The sequence below is a fragment of the Pantherophis guttatus genome, chromosome 6 (assembly GCF_059756535.1).
Source record: "Pantherophis guttatus breed Tessera chromosome 6, ASM5975653v1, whole genome shotgun sequence".
Taxonomy (NCBI): domain Eukaryota; kingdom Metazoa; phylum Chordata; class Lepidosauria; order Squamata; family Colubridae; genus Pantherophis; species Pantherophis guttatus.
Window position 1 is genome coordinate 70528936 of NC_142068.1, and position 24680 is coordinate 70553615.

The following is a 24680-nucleotide window of genomic DNA, read 5'->3' on the forward strand; positions in this document are numbered from 1 at the left end:
AGAGAAAGAAAGAGGAAGTAGGGAGGAGAAAAAGAGGGTGGGGGGAAGAGAAAGTAAGAAGGAAAGAAAAGAGAGAGGTGGTAGGTTTGAGGAGAAAGATTGCTGTACAATAAAAAAGATGAAAGGGAAGAAAGCCAACCCCAAGCAAATATAAAGATATTAAGATAAAGAATGAATTGTTAAACTTTAAAGAATAAAAGAGAACAAATATGAATAAATAGCAATAATTAGAAACACACATACAAACATACAATGTATTTTCTTTGAACAGAATATTTGGCTGGTTCACAAATTTAAACAGCGTTTAGTCATTTCAATTAAATTTACAATTTCTATATTTCCTTTTTGCTATATTTATTCCTCATCTATTTTTTAAAAAAACCAATATTACCCTTCATCCTCATCTCTAATCTTAATCAAATTCAATTTTTCCCTTCTATTCTATATTATACCCCTTCCCATTGTCATCTATTTTTATATCCATCCTCACATTGTTTAATTATGTAATTATGTAATACAGTTGTTTAATACAAATTCAACATTTTAATATAAATCAATTAGTTATAAAACTATCTTTTTTGTATATTAATCAATATGAACATGAATATTCCAATTATTTCCATGCAATCCAATTTCTTACAAATCAATTAATTATATTTACCAATAATAATAAACCAAATAATTTCTCCCATATATTCCTCCGAACAACTTAACCATTTCTGCTTTCAACACAATATACAATTAATAGTATCTCAATTATTACAATTCCCTAGTTAAATACAGCTTTTTTTCCTTTGTGTTTTAAAATCTTGAACTCTCCTCCTAAATTTCCCATTGTTTGCAGTTTTTCACCTACCTTTTTTGGGGAGGAAAAATAAAAATAAAAATAAATCTCTCTCTGCCTCATTTTGTCACGCTGCACCAAAGACCCTGGTTTCGGTTTCGTTTCTGAAGCTTAGCTAGGGGGAAAAAAAACTGCTTTACACTGATTGCCTGTAGGGCGGCCCTTTGAAGCCCCGGGCAAGAGTTTAAACAGTTTTTTTTTCTTCTAGCCATCAGCTGGGGCTCAAGAAAAATCGGGACTTTTTTGAAACGCCGCGGGATGCGGGACAAATTGCTCAAAAGCGGGACTGTCCCGCCAAAAGCGGGACGTCTGGTCACCTTATTAGTTGATCCTTTCACCATGAAAGCGTTTTGGTGCTTCTGATAAGGATGAATAGCAGTTGTTCTGTGATGGTGATAAAGTTCCTTCTAAGATGAACATAGAACCTGCCAGGGTTAATGTCTGCTTGTAAAGATTAATTATTGAATAAATGTAGGATATTTCTGATGATTTTGAAATAAGAATGTAAAGACAGACGTAATGGTCTATAAGAAACACTTCATAATACACAACAAATTCTTTAAGACCAACCAAAATGTCATAAGATAGGAAACAAATGTACAGTAAGTTTTTCAGAGCTTTTTACCTGGCTGCATATTAAGGAGAATGAAGTCTGCCTGTGATTGCATATAATTCAGAGCTACAGCTTGTTTTATGTATTGTCTGTTAGGTTTGTCAGTACCAAATAAAACATTTCATTTCAGTCACTCTGTTCCTTCAAGATAAAGCTAACTTCCTTGTTCCTTCTCTTCTTCCTCCTCCTCCTCCTCCTTGACATCTGTCTTGAGAGTCAGTTTAAAAGAACTTAAAGCTTTGCTTTTCACCATTGGCAATGACAGTGAAAGCATTATCCAAACATGTTTTTTGGAACTCTTGAAATTAGAAATGGTAACTTTCCAATATTTGCATTGCCCTCTTTGTTTTCCTCCAGATTTGATAATTGAATACCTTTAAGATTCGTTATCATTCCAGGACAATTTGAGTGATCTGTTTCATCCTGTCTTTATGAAAAGAGCCACGGTCAGAAGCTTGTTGCTTTCCATCATATCAGAAAAGGACTAACATATTTAGGAAACTTTTGAAAAATTTCATCAGAGTGGGATTATTGCAGACAGTGACAATTATGTGGCAGACAAGATGTTAGGCTTACTAACATTACTCTGTTTCTTTCCTGTTAGATATGTTTCTCCTCCTACAAACCCCTAACTTATTTGTCTTCTAATATAATACAAATTACTTGAAAGTTTAACATATTTTGTGTTTTCTGAACGTCATTCATCTTACTTTTTTTAATTTGCCACTTTTAGTGTTCAACTTGATATGAAGCAGTTAAATTGAATAAAACACATAGTAATATTTTCCTGAGAACTGCATTATGAGCACATAAGCTATGTGCAGTAAGGCACTTCACTGACATTCAGCTTTAGTTTTTTAGTGGCATGATGGGTGGATTAAATGGCAAATGGCAGTAGGTGCCATCATGGAGAAAAACTATGTGTTTGCTAAAAGTTGATACTGACTTGATGGCACATGTCAATTAATACAGTGGTTCGCAACCTTTTCTTTACTATGGGCTTCCTTTAAATACCTTTTGTGGCCACAGACCATGGCCACAGACTCCCAAAACTTAACTCAAATTTTAAATCATAACATTTCTTCAAGCCATCACAGAACTCCTGTGATGACATCACACCCCGCAGAGGTCTTCAGACCCCAGTGATTTATTAATCACTGAATTAATAAATCTATACATTCAAGTCTCAATTTAAAAACTACAGTACTGTTACTGATTCTAAATTATACTTGAAGATAACAAAATTGTAATAAACTTTAAAAAATATATATATTGAGAAACAGCATGACAGGCTGAAAAAGGAAACCCAGAATAATCATCCATAAAAATACACCATAAATACTATTGCACAGTAAAATAAATTTTCCATTGCAAAACAGGATTTCAAGTGGGAATCAGACAGAGGCAAGGGCGAAGAAGGCAATGAAATCCCTTGGATGTAGTTTGAATTTTTCCAGGTAACCTGAGATGGGAATCTGATGAGACAATAAAGTTGACACTGGTGACACTTTATCGAAGGGAAAGTTGGGCTTTAAAAAAAAAAACTGGGTAGAAAAGAATATTGACACCTTTAAACCCTGAGATTGGAGAAGACTCCTGAGAATACTGTGGACAGTGAAACAAACAAACGAACGGATCATTGAACAAATTAACCCAGAGTTCTCACTCAAGGCCCAAAGAACCAGGTTCAAAGCAATGGTGAAATCAATTTTTTTTTTACTACCGGTTCTGTGCGCATGGCTTGGTGGGTGTGGCAGGGGAAGGATACTGCAAAATCCCCATTCCCTCCCCACTCCTGGGGGAAGGCTATTGCAAAATCTCCATTCCCACACTACTCTGGGGCCAGCCAGAGGTGGTATTTGCTGGTTCTCCGAACTACTCAAAATTTCCACTACTGGTTCTCCAGAACCTGTCAGAACCTGCTGGATTTCACCCCTGGTTCAAAGTATTATATTTCAGACGTATTGTGCAAAGGCCAAGCTCTGTTGAGCATCTCTATTGCTGGGAAAGGTGGAAGGAAAGAAGAAGAAGAGGATGACCAGCAGCAAAGTGGATTGACTTAGTTACAATGGCAACAATTGCACCATTAGAAGACCTGAAGGGTCAGATTGTCATGGAAAAAGATTATGTGATTGTTAAGATTCAACAGCAATTTTATGGCACATAATCATATATCAATTGTACGAATCTTCTTTGACCCTCCCCCCCCAAATTTCTAAAAATATTTTCTTTTTTTGCCAAATAAAAAAACAAAGCTAATATATCCACAGTTATCATGTTGTATAAAAATATGTAAAATATTGATAAATGACTAGTATACAACTATAGAATGTAATACAGGTAGCCTTCAATGTACAACCACAATTGAATCCAAAATTTATGTTGCTACGGGAGAAATTTGTTAAGTGAGTTTTGCCCCATTTTATGGCTTTCTCTTGCCACATTTGTTAAGTGAATCACTGCACTTCTTAAATTAGCAACACAGTTGTTAATTGAATCTAGCTTCCCCATTGACTTTGCTTTTGAGAGGGTCACAAAAGGGGATTATGCGGTTCTATGGGCGTGGCTTGGTGGGCATGGCTTGGTGGGCATAGCTTGGTAGGTGTGGCAGAGGCAGGATACTGCAAAATCCCCATTACCTCCCCACTCCTAGGGGAAGGATGTTGCAAAATCTCCATTCCCACCTCACTCTGGGGCCAGCCAGAGGTGGTATTTGCTGGTTCTCCAAACTACTCAAAATTTCCGCTACCGGTTTTCCAGAACCTGTTAGAACCTGCTGGATTTCACCCCTGGTTTTAAGTGTGAACAACGGTCATAAGTCACTTTTTTCAGGGCTGTTGTAACTTCAAACGGTCACTAAATGAACTGTTGTAAGATGAGGACTACCTGTATAGGCACGATAAGAGGTGTGCTAATTGGTTTGTTTATCTACCTACAGCTGTCAGGTTATTTAAGGGAAGAGTTTGATTTGTAATAGGAGAAAGCAAGACTAAAAATCTGATTTCTTTTCAGATATTTGCCCCTCTGTTTTGATTTTCAGCCATTGTTTGGTCAGTAGACCTACTCAAGGATTCTCACAATTTCCTCATCACTCATCCAACGTATCTGTCCAAATGAAGCTGCTGGCATAGACTTACCTCTTTTAGTCCAATTTTCAATGGAAGGATTTCACATAGGCGTGTCATTCATAAACATGGCAAAGGTGCAATACCACAGCGTTAGGCTTGTGTGGTCTCATATAATCTGAATCATCCAGCACATGTGCCCACAAATGTCTGTGCAAGTGGGCGTCTTGAAAGAGTTGAATAAGTTCTTGAAACAGGATATTTATAAAGCCCTGCCTAAGTGATAAGTGAGGATCATGTTACTCCAGTATTGCAGGGATGGGCATGGCAGCTCTGTTTCGTTCCCAAACTGATTTATTTTTCCCAAAGTCAGATAATACAAGTAGTCCTCGACTTAAAACAATTTGCTTAATGATAGTTTGAAGTTAGGACACTGAAAAAAGTGACTTAGGACCGCTTTTCACACTTTCATCCGGGGTGGGTTCTAATTTTTTTTACTATCGGTTCTGTGGGCGTGGCTTATTTTGTGGGCGTGGCTTGATGGTCATGTGACAATTCTGTAGGATTTAGCAGAGGTACTGGTCTACCAGGCTTTTAACTGCTTGCAGAGCTATACCGGTCTACCCATTTATTTTTGCAGGCATGTCATATCGTCACCGCTACCAGCTTGGCGGAACCGGGCCAAACCGGGAGGAACCCACCACTGTTATGACCTTTGCAGCATCCCCATGGTCATGTGATCAAAATTCAAATGCTTGGCAACTGACTCATATTTGTGACAGTTGCTGTATCCTGGGGTCATGTAATCTCCTTTTGCGACCTTCTGATAAGCAAAGTCAATGGGGAAACCATTGATTCACTTAGCAACTGTGTTACAAACTTAACGACTGCAGTAATTCACTTAACAGCTGTGGCAAGAAAGTTCGTAAAAGGGGAAAAAACTCACTTTAACAAATGTTGGGCTCAATTGTGGTCGTAAGTGAAGGACTACCTGTGTGAACAAAAAAGGAAGGCTATGAGCTTTATACTGGCCTGGGACAGGTTCTCCTGCTACCTTTCTCCTCAGCATTGCATATGGGTAAGAAGCAACCAAACATCAGTAATAAATAAAAGATTCCAGTTCCCAGCATTCATAGGAGAAAGTTATACCAATGTATAAAATTATTGGCTTAATTTTTTTGAGCCTCGGGTTACATGGAAACCATGATATGCAATTAGCTCATGACTCAGATAAAAATTTGCCAGGAATCCTGAAGTAGTGTAGCACACCCTTGTTTGCCTCTGTTGCAAGTTTCTTATTGGCAACTGTTGGCTGTTAAGTTGATATACCCACAAAAGAACATCGTTGACGATTCAGACTTGTAAGTAAAAACAGAAGGAAAAGAAGGAGACTTCATCATTCTTTTGTTCTTCTCTGTCCTGCCTTCTGGAAAAAGAAGAAATGACTGAGAATGATCTTTAACACATAATGTTGATGTTTAATGCTGTTGGAATAAATCTGAATGAATTTTGGACTGGAAGTATTGGGTTCTCTTCAGGGTGGATAAAAATCAATGATTTTTTTAAAAAAATCAAAAAAATCAGATTTTTTTGATTTAAATCGGATTTTTTTGATTTAAATCGGATTTTTTTGATTTTTATCGAATTTATTTTAATAAAAAACTTTTGGGGTAAAAATCTATCGTAAGATAGTTTTCTATTTAAGATACATAAATAATTTAGTTTATTCAGCATGAAATGGAGCTTAGTTATGTAGCATGAGGCTGTATATTCTGCAACACTGGGACTATCGGTGAGTCAACAGTGGGTCAAAGGAGTAGCAGAGATGACAGTTGCTCTTTAAAAATTATGATTTAAATCGAGTTGATTTAAATCAAGCCTTTTTACTAGTGATTTAAATTGTGATTTAAATCAACTCAATTTAAATCAAATCCACCCTGGTTCTCTTTCTGGCTGGGTCCTTCCTTGAACAAAGTTTGGGTTCACACATCACCCTATGCCAGTTTTAAAACCTATTAAAATGACCAGGTCATGCTTGGGTGACTTTACACCAGCGTTGAAATCCAAATTTTTCTACTACCGGTTCTGTGGGTGTAGCTTGGTGGGTGTGGTGTGGCTTGGTGGGCGTGGCTTGGTGGGCGTGGCAGGGGAAGTATACTGCAAAATTCCCATTCCCATTCCACTCTGGGGCCAGCCAGAGGTAGTATTTGCCTGTTCTCCAAACTACTCAAAATTTCCGCTACGGGTTCTCTGAACCGCTTAAAATTTCCACTACTGGTTCTCCAGAACTTGTCAGAACCTGCTGGATTTCACCCCTGCTTTACACAGCACATAGAAGTAACTCATGGATTCTGTTAAGCCAAGAAACTACACTAGGACCGAATGCAACGTGTCTACCAGCCCCAAATCTGATAAGTGTAACAAACCAATTTCAAATGATGGCTATCATTCCTTTGCTTATTTTACAAAACCACCGTTGATATTGTTCTTAAGAGAAACCATCGTTCATTGAACAGGGCAGATATTCTGAAAGAGAAAAGAGGTTGGAGCACACAAACATGTCTCCTGCACATACTATTAAGAAGAATTAGATTTACCTGTGACCCAGGCCAGTATACTGACCTTTTCCATGTGATGGAAGATAAGAAAATATCTGTTGAGCAACCTGTGGTCTTCAGGACGTTATTCAACTAAAATTTCTAGCTTCCTCACTATTAGCATGCTGGCTGTGGGTGCTGGGAATTGTAGCCAGAAACGGCTGGAAATTCACAGATTCATGCTTTTCTTTCCCCATATGCTTATTTTGCCTCTAGCATTATCATGATGAACCGATTGTTTATTCTGAATGGAATCCTCTCACTTGATTTCCCATTATTGCTTATAATGCTGGAATTATTGAAATGAGGGGAATAAGTGATTTAACAATAATAAACAAACTGGAAATTGAGATAATACTAATGATCAATTTTAGTCACCTTTCCCAATCATTTAGACTTCCAGTGGCTCTGCGTTCCCTGAATGGATGCTCCTTTAGGAGCTCCAGCCCCGTGATTCCATTTGCCACTAGAACAGCGAAAATCAGCTGTTCTAGCGGCTCGAAACTCTCCCCCAGGGAAAAAGGGTGAGAGAAGAGCAGAAGGGTCTAGGTAGAGCTCCCCTAGACCCCCAGGCTTTTTTTTTTTAAGCCTGGGGTTTGCAGGGTGAGAGCTCCCTGAAAGCCCGTCAGTGCTCTGGATCCGGGATGATTCTGTTCTAAGCAGAACAAGGGGTCGCGACCACACCAGCAGCGCAATTTTAAGGACTAAGAAAATTCGAACCTGGATGCTGGCAGAGCAAATCAGGAGAACAGAAAATGCAAGTATTAAACTTTAACTCTGTTTAAAAGAAAAAGGAAAAAAGATGGTGCTTAAGGGCGTTTAAAACGAAACTTACAAGTGAAAGTGATCGTTAAAGCTGCAACATTGTAAAAGCTACTGGATTACGCGGCAAGAAAAAGATTTAAAGTGCTAGTGAAATGAAAAAGACTATAGTATTGACCTTAACTACTTTATACTTCTAAATTGTGTGGAAAATTATTGGATTTATTGACCTGATAGCTGAACAAACTTAAACTGGGAATTGAAATATGACTGACATCAAGGATGGAGGATTATTATTATATGAGCCAGCAAATTCACAAGTTGTGACTGTAGAGGTTTTACAAGAACTTTTAAATTTCTATACTTCTGCTATACTGGAATCAGTTGAAAGGACTATTCAAAATTATAATCTGGAGAACAAAAATGATTTGCTGGCTGGAAAAGAGGAAGAAAATCAAACTAACTTGTCTTTGGAGCAGGGAAAAGAGACTGTCAGGAACACAATGGAAGTTACCACATTGAAAACAGAGGTTTTGGCAGAGGCTTCTATGCAGTTAATTGAAAAGCAGCAAATAGACTCTTTCCTGCAGACTGATAAACTTTATCATGACAATTCTTGGTTTTATAGACAGAATCAACTTTTAAGAGAGAAAGTGACTGATTATATAAGCAGGGAGAGTCGAAATGGAGGTTTCAAAATGAAGGAGATAACTTTTAGGAGAGAGCGATCTTCAAAGATGCATCAGTCTCAAATCTGCATTCAAAATTTTTTGAAAATAAAAGCAGGGGGAGGAGCAATGCTGAAGGAGAAAGTATTATTGAAGATGAAGGATTGGAAAAAATATAGAAAGAAAGGGAGAATTGAAGATTAATTTCTTTTGGGGAGGATTTTAATAATAAATTTGAAAAGCCTAAGTTTCATTTTTAAACAGTTTAAAAAGCAAACTAAAATGTTACAAAAGGAACCCAAACACTGATTTTTGATCATGTGCTAACCACTGGCTGAAGATATGTATTGTGACCTAGGGTTCCTGAGTCATTACAAGACACAATTAGTCCCAAATAAACCTATTTTATTGTAACAGCTAAGAATTATGTTCATTCCCAGCTGTGTCCCAATTAGTTGCAAAACAAGTCCTTTGGAAGAAGTCCTTTGGGATAATCACCAGCCTTTAACTTCTTTGATACCCTGCCAAAGGCCTTACTTGGCAAAGCCCCACGAAGTTCAGAAACAAACAAGAGATGCCGACTGGAAACAGAGTTAGCAATGTTGCTTTCCTGCAAAAGGCCCAAGTGCCTTTGTTTCTCTTTTAAGCCTTATGGGAGGGGCCAATCATCTTCTGGCCTTATTCCTGAGTCGTCCCTTTTGCTTTAGCTGCTCTTGCCTTCTGGCAGCTCTGCGCATGCTTGCACTAGGAACAGTCTCCTCCAGTTCCTCTGCCTCTCTGCTGTCCAGCTCTGGAGGCTCCGGAGTCCATGCATCACTCCCAGATGGCCCTGGCCCCATCTCTGCCTCCGATGCAGAGCCCTTGTCCAGGCCTTCCCTAGACTCCAGGACTGGCCCATGTTCCTCCCCAGCCTCCTCACTGTCAGATTCTGCTGCCAGCTCCACAGGCTGCTGGCAGACCACAACAATATGCAAGAATTCTCTAAAAGGCGCCCTACCCCTAAGAGAAAAAGGAATTGGAACAGTATACCCCCAAGAACATTAAGATGAATGACAAAACCTTCTTTAAAAATAAAGCAGGAAATGGCAAGCAAGACCTTTGATGTTTGTGTAACAAGAGCATTAATTCATTAAACGCGATTTGTTTTAGACTCTACTAGAAAGCTGGAGGCTATGAGTTCTAGTCTCTCCTTAGCCATGAAAGCAAGCTGGGTGACTTTGGGCCAGTTGCTCTCCCTTAGCCCAACCACCTCACAGGGTTGTTTTTATGGGGACAATAGGAGGAGGAAGTTTTATTAGATAAATTGACTGCCTTGTTGTTTGTAAAAATAATAAAGAGGGGATTGCAAATTAAATAAATAAAATTACCAGTGTGTTAAGGGAGTGGAAAAATGCAGAGATATGTCATCAGTTGGTTTTTTCTTTCCTGTTGGATTGTAAAGCAGAGCTGGCCTTTTCGGAAGAACTAGTTGCACTGAGACTACTTGATGATGGGTAAAATTTTGTCATCCATTTTTGGAGGAAAGTTTAAGGATTGGCAGTAAATAGAGGCATTTTGGAGATCAGCAACGGAGACAGATTTCATGCCGAGGTTGTTTTCTGCCAGTCTGAGAATGGGTGGAAAGCACTTCAACTTGCCCGCAGGGAAGGGATCAATGTTATTGAAGTTTGACTGGCAGTTGTCATGCATTCCACATACAGAGAGCTATATGAGCAACCTCTGTGAAAAGAGCCACTTGTAGATTTTCTCCACTTTATGTAAGATCTGAGATCATTCAGTGCTAGAAATTGCAGTTGTGGAATGTCCTCACCTCTTCTCAAGGGACAAAAAATCCTGGTCCTTTTGGAGAGTCAATGCCATCCTTCACATGTTCTGAGTATTTGTCTTGGTCCATGACCCTTCTTTTGCCCTGAAATTGGCACAACCCTTGATATAGATAGATAGATAGATAGATAGATAGATAGATAGATAGATAGATAGATAGATCTTGTTTTGCTTATAACAAAATATTTGTATATTTGTTTTCGTAGACTTTCACGGGTACAGGTATGCAAGTCTTGGCGTATTCAGGTCTTTTCCCATGTAAGATTGAGAGTATCGTGGCGACGTTTCGACGAGGTCCCACTCGTCATCTTCAGGCTGGTGTCTTCGGCTTCGTGCCTGTGCGAGCAAAGCTTTGCTCGCATAGGCACGAAGCCGAAAACACCAGCCTGAAGATGACGAGTGGGACCTCGTCAAAACGTCGCCAAGATACTCTCAATCTTACACGGGAAAAGACCTGAATGCGCCAAGACTTACACAGATTATGTACTATAGAAAGTGTGACTAGCCAACAGGATCAAGTGACATGCATATCCTGAGAACAGACTGCCTCCAATAATAAACTGAATTTCATCAGTTTAGCCTTCCTTGCTAAGCAGATTTATTAAGCTAATCCAGCATAGTTTTTCACATATGAATACATGCAAACTGTTAAACACACTAAAGTGATTATGTGATAATAGATTATTGGCATTCTGCAAGCAGTGAAGTATGGTGAAGTTTCTGGGGTGCCAGCTGAGGCTGTCTGAGCCTGCTGATCCAAATCTGTATTTCCAAGAGGGGTGAGAAGTTGATTGATTTGTTTAATTTAATAGACTATATTAATATGATAAAAGTTGGATTGCTATTCACTGCTTACCTTCAATTAGTACTTGTTCTGACAAGCTTTTTGTGGTGTCCCAGATAAAATTGATTCACATGGATCAATAGTTTTGCATACTTAGGCAAAAAATATCTTGCCTTATCATTGCAAAATCATCAAAACAGGCTTTCACAGACCCAGAGAATGTGATGCCTAAAGGGATATGTTTTATTTGATTTCTCTTCTTTCTCTTCTACCATGTCGTTCATCTCCTTTGCTCCAAATTATCTGGAGTCTGATATGAAGCAATTGTACTATAGTGCATTGACTAACCATGATCACAGGAAGCCTTGATTCACACACTTCACTAAGCCCTAGTGAGGAAAAAGGAATTGATTTCAACTTACAATATAGAAATCATCTGTCAAATTATGGCTTAATAAACTTTTCCATGATTTTAATCAACTTTTATTTTTCAATGAATCTTGCCTTAGTGTCATGTGTGAATCAAAACACAACCTCTAGGTTGCTAGGATGATCATGGTTTCAAATCTTAAATGCGTGTTGGAATAGCCCTTGCTAATATGTTATTTTTGTTCTTGGAACACATTTTTATAAGAATTGGGTGTGTGGATCTTTGATAAGTGGCTATTACATGTAAATGTGGAAAGAAACTTATAGGTTGCCAAGTTAGTTGATAATCCATTTCCAAAATTATTTTGAGCGTGTAATTCATGGATGACTGCATAATCAAAACTGCATCCTTTGTTGTTCATTTCTTTATAAATCCTCTTTAAAAATAGCAATCTTGTATTTATTTCTTTACAGAAGTATCCTTCCATCTCTTTGCTTTGATCTGCAGATGAAGACCTATCTTGGCAGTTTCCAATTCTTTGAGGTAAAATGTTTGCTTTATTCCTTCTTTTACTAATGTTGCAACATGAAATACTGTATAGAAGCTTTAGAAGCTGAGCACTAATGTATTATGGTTTCTAGCAGATTCTACAAAACACATCACAATGTTCAGCTAGCTAGCTGTAGCTCACTCAATATAGGCAGTTCTCAATTGAGCCCAAAATTTCTGTTGCCAAGTGAAACATTTGTTAAGTGAATTTTGCCCCATTTTACTACCTTTATCGCCACAGTTGTTAAGTGAATCACTGCAGTTTTTAGGCTAATAACACGGTTGTTATGTGAATCTGGTTTCCCCATTTATTTTGCTTGTCAGAAGGTTGCAGAAGCTGATCACATGACCTCAAGGCATTGCAGATACGTCATAAATACGAGTCAGTTGCCAAACATCTGACTTTTGATCACGTGGCCACAGGGATACTGCAAAAGTCGTAAATGTGAAAAATGGTCATAAGTCACTTTTTTTTAGGGCCGTTTGAACATTATTAAATGAACTGTTGTAAATCGAGGACTACCTTACAATATTTAAGGCTGGCCTTTTCTAGCATGGGGTCATCCAGCTGTCTGTGAGTATAGTGACTACAAGACCCAACAACACAAAGTCCCTTGAGGTCTGGGAGTTAAAGCACCAAATTGAAGAAGAATATTATCAGTAGTTTGGAAATATTATGACATGATTAATTTTATTTTTATAATCTAGCACCTAAGTTCTCATAATGGTCATTCATAATGGATATCATTTTTAACCTTCAGAAAACCTTTAGAAATTAACCACAAATTTTATTTTTGATGAAAAGCTTTGACAACTTCAGGATAAATAGAAGAGAATCCTGCATAGGAATTACACAGAGAATTGTCACACTTAACAGTAATTTTCAAGCAAGGTGATCTCATAACTTGGTTAATAGGAATTCTGTCAGTGTTATGATTTGTTCTTGCATTGTTGAATCCACCATCCAATCAAATCTTATAATTATCGTGAAAAGTTTGTCAATATCTTTCAAATAGAAGGTCTCCAACCCAACCACTCTTCAAACATTCTTAAGCATTCTCACCTCAGTGATGATAGTCAAGAGAAGGTAAAAATCAATATGTGACTTGGCTACATACTTGGCATTGCCCATTACCAAAATACCTATTAAGTTAAAAATTCCAGAAAGGACTGGTTGGACTCTTATCAGGTTCACAAGGAAACTCTTGATGTTAAGTTTATCCCAAAGGTGCTTTTTCAAAAGGCAACTGGACTTTGTTTTTCCTTGAAGACATTTCATTTATCAGCTTCTTCAGAAGAAGCTTCTTGGAATGAGAAGTGAAATGTCTTTAAGGAAAAACAAAGTCCAGTTGCCTTTGAAAAAGTATCTTTGGGAAAATCACATAAACTTAAAATCAAGAGTTTCTTCGTGAACTTGATAAGATCTGGATGACTGAGAATCTCCATAGACATTTGTATGATTTTATTCCTAGAACATGAATCTCACTATGGATATATCTGATCTGATACATAATGAGTATTTTTTTGGGGGGGGAAAAATCAGATTTTCTTGCCTCACGTTCAAGTGCTTTTAGTTCAGAAAAGGTGGTGAAATTTAGATCTCTCCCTAGGCAGGTCCTGTTCTCTGACCTGGAAGTTTCTCCCCTTTCATCCCAGATATATTGGAGAAATATTTGGTTGCTATTTAAGATTAATTCTAACATAGATTGTGTGGGAAGAAAGTTGAGCATTCTAATTCCACCAAATTTTTACTGCTATCAACATTGACGTTAAAGTCCATCTTCTTTCGTTTAATAATCTGAAACAGAAAAAACTCCACACCAAAATATGAATGTATGATTCCTATTCAGAGTTATGTATAGTGATGGCAAATTTGTTTTAAATACATCAACCCAATATCTGTAATCTATCAACATTGACAATATCTTTCCATTACTCTTGTCAACTGGAGCTAAGAAAGAGAGATCTTGGTAGCTGGCAGTATTCTAAGATCAGATAAGATCAGTAGCCAGTGAATGTTAGGCTGTCTAACTGTCAATTAAGACAATATCTGTCTTGGTTGTAACTAGGGCCTAAAGTAGCTCTTTGGATTTTGACCGAAAACATTTCTGAAGACTCTGAAGTACTCGTAAAGCCATTCCTAGATTGGAGCTTTGCAGTGCTCTCTTCAAGTAGGTGTTCTTTCTAAACCTGAGCTGCTAATTTCTGAAAGAAATAGAAGAGAAGAAAATTCTTTATTGGCCAAGTGTGATTGGACAGACAAGAAATTTGTCTCTGGTGCACAAGCTCTCAGCCTGTACATACAAGCGACAAGTGATAAATCATTATCATAATCATAAAATGCAATAGTCATAAATCATAAGATGTAACACTCAGTGATAGTCATAGGATGCTAAATAAGCAATCAACATAAATAATTCTAGGATGCTAAATAAAACAATATAAATCATAAGATACAAGCAACAAATTTACACTCATAAGAAGATAAAGACATAGGTAATAGGAAAGATGAAAAGAAAATAGTAATATACAATCCTACTAGGTAGTTTGACAGTGTTGTGGGAATTGTCAAGGCGGGAATCAGCTGCCTTGAGTCTTCGGAGAAGGGCGGCATACAAGTTGAACAAACAAACAAACAAACAAACAAACAAATAAATAAATAGTTTAGCAGAGTGATGCATGGGGGAAAAATTGTCCTTGTGTCTACCGGTAGTTGTTTTGGCATGCAGTGCCCTGTATTAGGGTCATCTTGAGGGAAGAAGCTGAAACAGTTTATGTCCAGGATGTGAGGGGTCTGTAGATATGATGTGAAAGCTTGTACTTATCCATTTTTACATTCTGAAATGTATCTGTGAAAAATAATTTCTGGGTATGATAACAACTCTTACGGTTTAGAGTCTGGAAACAGAAACAGATCTTTGCACACGTATCCTTTTATGTGCGTTCACATATTATCATGCTTTCAATTTCTCCGTCCCCATCCCATTCCCGGAGGTTCTTGGATCTTTAAAACATGGGAGGACAAAATATGGGCTTCATTTTTTGCAACCCTCCAAAAAATCATGCTAACAAATACCGAAGTGATAAAACACAAGTTTTTAAAATATAGCAGTAGTTCAATAGAAATGGTTGAACTGTGGTTGTTTCATTTGTTCCGTATCAAAGAGCATCCTGCATTTCTGACCTTTAGGGAACAGTTAAAAATCACAGATACCACCTAGAAAAAAAGTTCCCCTTTCTCTTTTGTTTTGCAGTTGCCTTGAGCTAATACACAGATTAATCTTACTTTTGTTTGCGTACTCATCTTGTTAATTAACACCAAAGGGAAATGCCTGACTTAAAGATGATTAAGGTGTGTCTTCTTTCACTGGGTTTGATACAATGAGATTTCCAAATGACCAAAGAACTTAGTACTTGCAGTGCATTAATATAAGGCTAATACATTTATAGTGGCATTCTATGGAATGGCACCAATTTCTCCAGATGCGTGAAAGGTAATACTAAATTCCTGACGTATGTGGTTGAACGGATTGTAAACACTGAGCTCAAATAGGAATAAAATGTAGAAAGGATTCTGTCAGCTTTCTCTCATGAGTCACAGTCATTCAGAAAACACTTGGTTGGTGCCAAGGTAGACATGTAGGCACTAGTGAGCTGACTAACTCAGTGAGAGTTAATAATAACAACAAAAGTGTTTGCATGAACTGAAGATGAATATGGTTGATAAACAAATTCATTTCAACCATTTCAGATTGAAATCTGTCGGTGACGTCCTTTATTCCTTTGTCTAAGTTCAGTAACAGAGTTTCCTGGAAAGTTGCACTGTCTTTCTTGCGGGATGCTAAAATAATTCTTAATACTGGATTTGCGACGAGTTCTGCAGGAGCATAGTTTTACTCATCAGACTGGCCTTTTTGCTTTTACATAGTTTGTTGAGAAAGTAAAATTATTGGAGAAACATCTGATGAAAATGTTTAAATTTTAGCAGGTGAATCCATCTAAATTGCAGCACCGAATTCCTGGCTTTGGTTCCATGTCATGGATTTGGTAGTACGCACTAGGTCTGTAAACTTCAATTGGATAAAAGACTCCATCATCTTTTGAAAGGACACGACAGGGTCTAGCTTGCAAGAGAGGGCCATGTTTCATAAATATATTTAATTAAACAAATTATTTAATAACCAAATATTATTAAGACACATTTGTACTGACCTTTCCCTCCCCAATTCTTAAATCACATTAATGCAAATATTTCTTTTCTTTCTCCATGATGCTGATTTGGTTATTGTCCACTTGGGTATGCTGTTGAAGGATGGGATATTTACAAACATAAAAGAATCTTAGCTAGGAATTTGATTATGCAAATATGTATGACATGTCATATGCATAGCAGATGTATTCATAGCAAAGCTATATTAATAGCGAGTTAAAGAGGTTTAGGGCCACAAGTTTATGGAGTTGATAAAAATCATTTGTTTGGGGGGAAGTTTTCATATCAGGGCTGAGAATTCTTGGACATGAAACAGCCTACTTCCATCCTGGTTGTCCTTCAAATTTATTGGGACCATAGCTCTCTGGATACTACCTAGGAATTCTGGTTGCAAAAGGTTGGCGCAGTCCATGTAAAAATACCATAGGATCTGGATCTGGTTTCTCTATTATACTTTGAATGAAACATGATTCACCATAACTTGAAAAAACAAATCATATAACTTGGAAAACAAGCTGTTTTCCAAGACTTGTCTTCTCCCTCAAGGCAAGATTATGTTGTAGAAGGGAAAGTACATGGGCCCTCTATTGGTTAACCACCTGCTACTATTAAAAAAATATATGTCAATGCCTAGGGCTAAGATGATTTGTTTGCTTTCTTTCCAGGGAGATGTACATTGTGCAAATGTAGGTAGTAAACAGCCATGATTCGGTGCATCTCTGGCTAAAAAGGAATGTAGGAACTGTCCTAACAAAATTCTACAAAGAACTCTATCCAGTTCTGTGATATCTCTTTATTTCAGCCAATGGTAGATCGTGAGTTCAAGTCCCGCCTTAGCCACGAAAGCCATCTGTGTGACCTTGGACAAGTCACTCTCTCTCAGCCCAACTCACCACTCAGCATTGTTGGTGTGAGGAAAATAGGAGAAAGATGTGTTGGATATGATTGCTGCCTTGAGTTATTTGTAAAAAACAAAACAAAACAAAGGCATGAGATCCCTACCTGAAACTTTGCCCAGAAATGGCCCAAAACCCAATAATATCCAGAAAGATGGAATCACACTGAAAAAAGCAGTGGCATTCTGGGGATGTTGTTGTCTTTTTCAATTGTTAACTCCAGGAGGATACTGAACAAGGAGGTTTTTAAGTAAGTTTCTTGACAGATTTTCTCCTCAAACTCCCTTCCCCTATCCCAACCTGGAAGAAATGTCAGGAAAATAATTGGAAATATGTTCTTCTGAATGCAAGTTGAAGCTTAAAAGGTAAAGATAAAGGTTCCCCTCGCACATAAGTGTTAATCGTTCCTGACTCTAGGGGACGGTGCTCATCTTCATTTCAAAGCCTAAGAGCCAGCGCTGTCCGAAGACGTCTCTGTGGTCATGTGGTCGGCATAACTAAAATGCCAAAAGCGCACGGAACGCTGTTACCTTCCCACCAAAGGTGGTCCCTATTTTTCTATTTGCATTTTTTACATGCTTTCAAACTGCTAGGTTAGCAGAAGCTGGGACAAGTAAGAGGAGCTCACCCCATTACGCGGCACTAAGGATTCGAACTGCTGAACTGCCGACCTTTCTATCGACAAGCTCAGTGTCTTAGCCACTGAGCCACCGTGTCCCTTAAGATGAAGCTTATTTCCCTTTAAACTATTGTCAGAGTAATGGCTAAGATTATTTCCATGAAGTTTGCGTCATCATCTGTTCATTTGGGAATCTGTTCAGTTGGGCAGGTTGGGCAGCCAATAGTTGCTTTGAAAATTATAGGGCTTCTGGATCAAATGAACAATAAACAGCAAAGAGTGGGCATTTTCTTTACTGCCCTCTGCTGGTCATCTGGATTTTTGCAGCCCTGATCCAGAAGGTAAACTTAAAAGTAACTGCTTCAAAGCAAGTAATGGTGTTTCCGACATGTCAACATTTCTATGCATTTTAATCTTCAAAATCCTGTTAACATGCCTTGCTTTCTCCCCTAACAAATGGGTAGTAAATTGCATGTATTAGCATGTCTATCCAACTGGTTTTTATTTATCAAAAATTGCAAATGTGTATATTTAATCCAAAATCTATGGAGATTCTCAGTCATCCAGGTCATGGTTGCCCCAGAGGTGCTTTTTCAAGAGGCAACTGGACTTTCTGGTTTTTCTTTGAAGATGTTTCTCTTCTCATCCAAGAAGCTCCATGTTGTTTCCAGCATCTTTCTCCCAGCTTGGAACTGGACCAGATGGATTTTCCTTTCAACAGGGGAAGCCAGATTCACTTAACAATTGTTAAGTGCAGGGATTCACTTAACAATTGTGGCAGGAAAGGTCATAAAATGGGGCGAAACTCGCTTAACACCTGTCTCGCTTAGCAATCAAAATTTGGGGCTCCGGTGTGGTCAAGGACTACCTGTAATTGCTTTAATAGTTTTGTGGACCTATAACTTTCCACATACTCCGCTTTTTTTTCTTTATGTCTACATTGAATGAAGAATGATTGGTTCAGAGTCATCCAATGAGCTGCATGGCTATGGGAGGAACCTGAAACTATGTCTTCCCAAGTAGACGCCAGCCATACAACCATTATACCATTATAATTTCTTCGCAACTACCTGTATTCCATACCAGGATAGTTTTAAAAGAGGAAAGGCTTCCTTTGAGTTGAGCTTAACTGCTGTGACATCATGGACATGAGTTTTTCTTGGCAACAAGAAGGGTGTGCCATTGTCATTTTTCAGGGTATTTGTTTGGCTTTCCAGCATAACCTACTTTCCTGGAAGTCTCTGAGCCAACTCTCATCAGGCCCAATCAGTCAAGGTTGTCCAGGTCCTGCCCCCTGTATAGAGGTATTGTGGCCCATACACGGTCTGTGCAGCTAGTAGTTGATTCAGACACCGAGGTGTCTGGTGTGGTGCTGCGCCAGCAGCCTGTGCAGCTGGCACTCGAGTCAGACAATGAGGAGGCTGGAGAAGACGTGGTGCCAGAGGCGGGAATTCAGCCAGGGCCTTCAGAACCTCCAGAAGCTCCCTTAAATGAAGAGGACAAAGAGGAGGAGCCTCTTCTCGATGCATGGGCGTGCAGAACTGCCAAAAGGCAGGAGTGGCTCCTCAGGAGGGGGTCTCCTCGAGAGTAAGGCTTGGGGCTAATTGGCCACTCCCTTAGCCTATTTAAGGAGGAACGCCGACAGAAGCAATTTGCAGGGAACAACTTAGTTCACATACCTTCATGTCTTATCTTGCTTATCTTATCAGCTTCCTGCAAATTGCTTCTGGGCATTCTGCCAACCACAGTAAGCTTTCAGTTATTATTCTTTGAATTCTTGGCGGCTGTTTAATGCAGTTAATTAACAGCCGTTGTTGTAAAAGACTGATTTATTTAGTAAACCAAGGTTCGAATGGACTTTGTGTGTGCTGCGTTCTTTGGGGTCCGTAGCTGGGGCAGAACAAGAAGTATGGTTAATACTGTGTTCATACCAAAATGTTGCAGAAGGCTAAATGTACATTAACAAAGGAATTGTGTCTAAGAGTAATGTATAAAATGTCAAGATTCTGCAAAAGCTAATCCTTCCAAGAACTGATGTTGATTATGATTTTTTTTAAAAAAAATATTTACTTCTTTTTTTAAAAACCTTTTAGTGATACACACAAACGTTGTGTAGGTTGATGGACTGCAACAGGTAGTCTGTGGTTGTCTTAGCAGTGTCATTAGAGGCTTTGCCAACTCCACTGGAGGCAAGAGTGCCATGAGATTCCCCCACCCCCACCCCACAGCATGAATATATTATCAAATTAAATTGCTATCAGCTAGTCCTTGAGTGGGGTGAAAACTGGTCAAAATGTTTACATTTTTAAGAAAGGTAAAAAGGTAAAGGAGTCCCTGCGGATTTTATTCTGCTGGTCATTGCTGACTATAGTGGACAGTGCTCATCTCCATTTCAAGGCCATTGAGCCGGTACTGTCTGAAGTCATTTTCATGGACATGTGGTCAGCATGATATCAGGGAGCAAGAGTCATTCTGTCCCAAAGAACCTATATTTGCCAGGATGCCCTACCCAGTTTGGCTTGCCACAGAAGCCATATAGGCTAACTTTGCTGGCACTCCACAGTACAGGTAGTCCTCAACGTACGACCACAATCGAGCCCAAATTTTCTGTTGCTAAGTGAGACAGCTGTAAAGTGAATTTTGCCCTATTTTACGACTTTCCTTGCCACATTTGTTAAAGCGAATCAATGCAATTGTTAAGTTAAAAACAGAGTTGTTAAATGAATCTGCTTTCTCCGTTGACTTCGCTTGTCAGAAGTTCGCAAAAGGAGATTACATGATCCTGGGACACTGCAACTGTCATAAATGTGAGTCAGTTGCCAAGCATCTGAATTTTGATCATGTGACCATGGGGATGCTGCATTGGTCATAAGTGTGAAAAATGGTCGTAAGTAATTTTTTTCAATGCCATTTAACTTCGAACTGTCATTAAATGAACTGTTGTAAGTTGAGGACTATCTGTACTCAAGGACAAAGTACCCTCATATTTAAGTCAGTTGTCACTTACCAGTGTCGCGGTAAGGTCAGTTCTCCAGAAATGCAAATGGGAAAAAAAAGAGCTTAGTTTCTAAACATTTTTTTTAGGTTTTTAATTTTCAAGTTGAGTTGGATGCTTTCCTCAGTGATTCAGCAAATGGTTGGCCATTTCAAGGAGAAATTTGGTAGCTCTGCTGCTGACCTTCCGTTCACACTGCTATCTCTGCTTGTAAATTGCTGAGGAAAAATGCCTGAAAAACCTATTATGTGTTGAAACCTCGACAGAGTCAAGATAAAATTAGATAAATGTCTTGCATCATATCTATTTTCATTCCGTTCCACCCCTCAAAGGAAGCAGCTGCACTGTATAAATGCTTCCCTATGATAAGACAAGATTAATTTGTCCTATTTCAGACAAATTGCAAAATGTCAAATTGAATTGCTTTCCCCTCAAACTGCACACTCAGATTGGATCATTGGATGTGCCTTCTTCGATTCTCACATTTGTAACTGGAATTGAATCAGGGCTGGTTTATAAACCAGGAAATTTCGGGAAGTTAACTGCCTACACCCATGTATACTCAGAGGAATTTTCCACAAGAATGTCCATCCAAATGAAGTAAGGGCTGGTGTCTTCCAGTCAAAGCACCCCTCCAAATGATTTGTATGGCCCTAGCAATCCCTAGCATTTCTCATTATTCTAGAACAGGGGTATCAAACTCAAGGCCCGTGGCCAGATCTGGCCTGTGGGATTGCCCTGGAAATAGTGGACCAACCCACGGTGCCTCTGCCAGCAAAAACAGAGCTTGGGAGGGCTTTCCCGCCTGCCTGTGGCCCTCCCTAGCTCCATTTTCATTGGCAGAGGAACAGAGCTTGTGAGGGCCACATGTGTCCCCCGCCACCCCTGAGGTCCCTTTTTACTGGCAGACGGTTGTAGGAGGTTGTCGCAGCTGAAAACGGAGCCCGGGAGCTCATTTTCACTGGCAGAGCATTCGGGCCCCCACAGGTGTCCCCAACACAAGTGATATCATGATGGCCACGCCAAGCCTGGCCACACCCCTTTGACCCCAGCCCCCCGAGGTCAAACACTAACCTGATGCGGCCCTCAATGAAATTGTGTTTGACACCCCTCTTCTAGAAATAGTCTAGAAATCTCATGCCAGCTTCTGAGCCACTCACCCTTGTTTTCTTTTTGGCAGAAAATTGTACTATAGAAATGTGACCATTTTGCCACCTTATGCCACCTTACGTTCATGGAGAGCTTTGAGGGCTGCAAATGGTGGTGGGGGAGGGGCTAGGAAGCATCAGAGTAAATCCATGTTGTCCAGCCAATATCAAGCATATTTCAAAATACTAGCATTAAGGGATCTTCTGTGTAGTATCCAAGAATCCAGTCAAACATTTACAGTTGATTTCTTTTTTTAATGGGTGGTAGCTCCGATGTGGCAAAGGCCATAATGTAAATAGAATAGAATAGAATTCTTTATTGGCCAAGTGTGATTGGACACACAAGGAATTTGTCTTTGGCGTGTAAGCTCTCAGTGTACATAAAAGCTATAAGTGATAAATCATGATCATAGTCATCATAAAAATACATTCATCATAAATCTTAAGATACAACATTTAATGATAGTCATAGGATACTAGATAAGCAATCAACGTAAATCATACTAGGAGACTAAACAAAACAATATAAGTCATAAAGATAGAAGCAACAAAATTATAGTCATAACTTTCAAATTAATTACCAACATATGGCCTGGTTTTGTGGGAAGCTCTTATAATGTGTTGGACAATCCTAGTATGTACTTGGTAATTATGATGTAAGACCGTCTTCGATCAGTGCTAATTAGAGATGTTGACCTGCAAATTTCTCTTAAGTTACTTTTGATTGTTTACAGAGAAACCGGTCTCAGCCTAGATGGTATCAGATGACATTTGATGGGTCAGCCTCTGATTCTTGTCAGCGTGAATACTGTGTGTGCAATAGCTAATTAGACTGCAGCTGGGCCATTTTAAGTTCCTCTCCAAGAAAAACTGAAACACATACCAGACAGTTTTTTTCTGAAATCTTAATTTAATTCAGAAGGTTGCAGGGAAGGGGTGGAAGCTATATAACTTTCAACGGTTTTGTGAGCTATTAAGATAAATGGCCTAAAAGGATTTTCTGCATTTGCTGAGTCCATGGGGGTGATTAAAAAAAAGGGCACTCAAAGCCCCGCCCCTTTTTGGCTGCCATCTTACCTTTTTGGGATTCCCCTCCCCCTCCCATTGCGGACACCTCTGAGCTTCCAAAGGAAAATTCTGAAAGAATGGACACCAGGCTTCAAGTCTGCCAAGGATGGTATTCTTTGCTTCAGACATTGTTTCTCTTGTTCTAAGATATATTTTAGTTATTGTTAGCAGATGAATTGAGGAGAATTTTAATCAGTTTATCATACCTTTTCCTGGAAAATTCTGGGGAATGCAATATTGTGAGTGTTTGAGAATATATTCTGACCTGCTCCCCTTTCTCTACCAATTTCTTTGTATACATGATGTACAATGACAATAAAGGCTATTATTATTATTCTTTAGCGGTAAGAAGTAATCATAGCATCAATCAGATTACATCTATACAGCATGCTAACCTGGAAAATATCATTTTTGTTTCCAGTGTAGGTCATGGAATTGCTGGGGGTTATGATCTGGAGATTAGAAGCTGATGATACCCAGATTTATTTGTCCATATTTTCTTCAGATAATGGCCAAGTTCCCCAAATGCCTTTCTGCAGGCAGGAATGGACTAGATGAGAGATAACAAAAGGACATCGAATCCAAGTAACACGGTGTCTCTTGTGAACAACTTCAAAGATGTGGTAGATCTCTCTGTTCTGAATGGACTTGAAGGAGGAGGTATGCATTTTTTTAAATGTTTGTGGATCCAGAACTCTAGATCAAAGCAATGGACTGGAATACCTTTGATCAGCTTTTCTGGTATGTCAACAGCATTCCTTTCTGGAAGATAATAACCATAAAACTATGATGCATGTGCTGCCATCTTCCAGGGTAGACTATAGTAATGAGATTTACATGGGGCAACAGAATAACAGAATTGGAAGGGATTTTGGAGGTCTTCTAGTCCCTCCCCCATCCCCCGCTCAACATTTGTCTCTTATCTGGAAACTTCAACTGATAACAAAAGGTTGGTTTTAGGAAGGATGCAAAGAGATCATATGATCCCTATGCTTAAAGTCCTGGTCATTATTTTAAAAATCCTCTATTACTTAATTTCAGGTTATTTAGCACATAGACTTATATACCGCTTCACAGTGTTTTACAGCCCTCTCTAAACGGTTTACAGAGTCAGCATATTGCCCCCAACAATCTGGGTCCTCATTTTATAAACTTCGGAAGGATGGAAGGCTGAGTCAACCTTAAGCAGGTCAGGATCAAACTCCTGGCAGTGGGCAGAATCAGCCTGCAATACTGCATTCTAACCACTGCGCCACCACAGCTGTTTTAAGAAAAGATATGAACTTCCCTGTTTACTGAGAGTATTTGTGGACCACAGTTATGATTACCTGAAGCTCATCTGACAATGACTAGAACTCATCCTTCTCTGTTGCCATCCAAGCTCATCTGAAAAGCTGAGAGACATAATAGTTTCATTAGCTTTTAAATTAGCCATTGGAACCCCTATTTCATGCAGGCTTTTAGATCGTTTTAACTCTTGATTTTAATTTTTTTTTTTTTTACTTACTTGCATTTTTCACTGTCATTAAAATTGTGACCTTAATTTGTTTTTTGTAAACCACTGAGGTTCTTCAGTAGTTGATATTATGTCAATTTAGATCAATCAGTAAAATCAGACATTTTAGATCACTGGGTGGGATTCTTGATTTATCTAGATATCTATTTATC

The 24680-nt window shown here is 38.8% G+C and overlaps 1 protein-coding gene across 4 annotated transcripts in view; it reads left to right on the top strand.

Moving 5' to 3' along the window:
• SLC16A12 (solute carrier family 16 member 12) overlaps window positions 1-24680 on the top strand; it is a 59412-nt gene that overhangs the window by 14546 nt on the left and 20186 nt on the right. For 2 of the 4 annotated variants that reach the window (XM_087871731.1, XM_034430366.2), the window contains exons 2-3: window positions 12001-12070; window positions 23434-23672. The gene's annotated coding sequence lies outside the window, so the exon portion shown is untranslated. The remainder of the gene's footprint in view (window positions 1-12000; window positions 12071-23433; window positions 23673-24680) is intronic. The other 2 variants (XM_034430370.3, XM_034430368.2) reach the window with 1 other exon arrangement.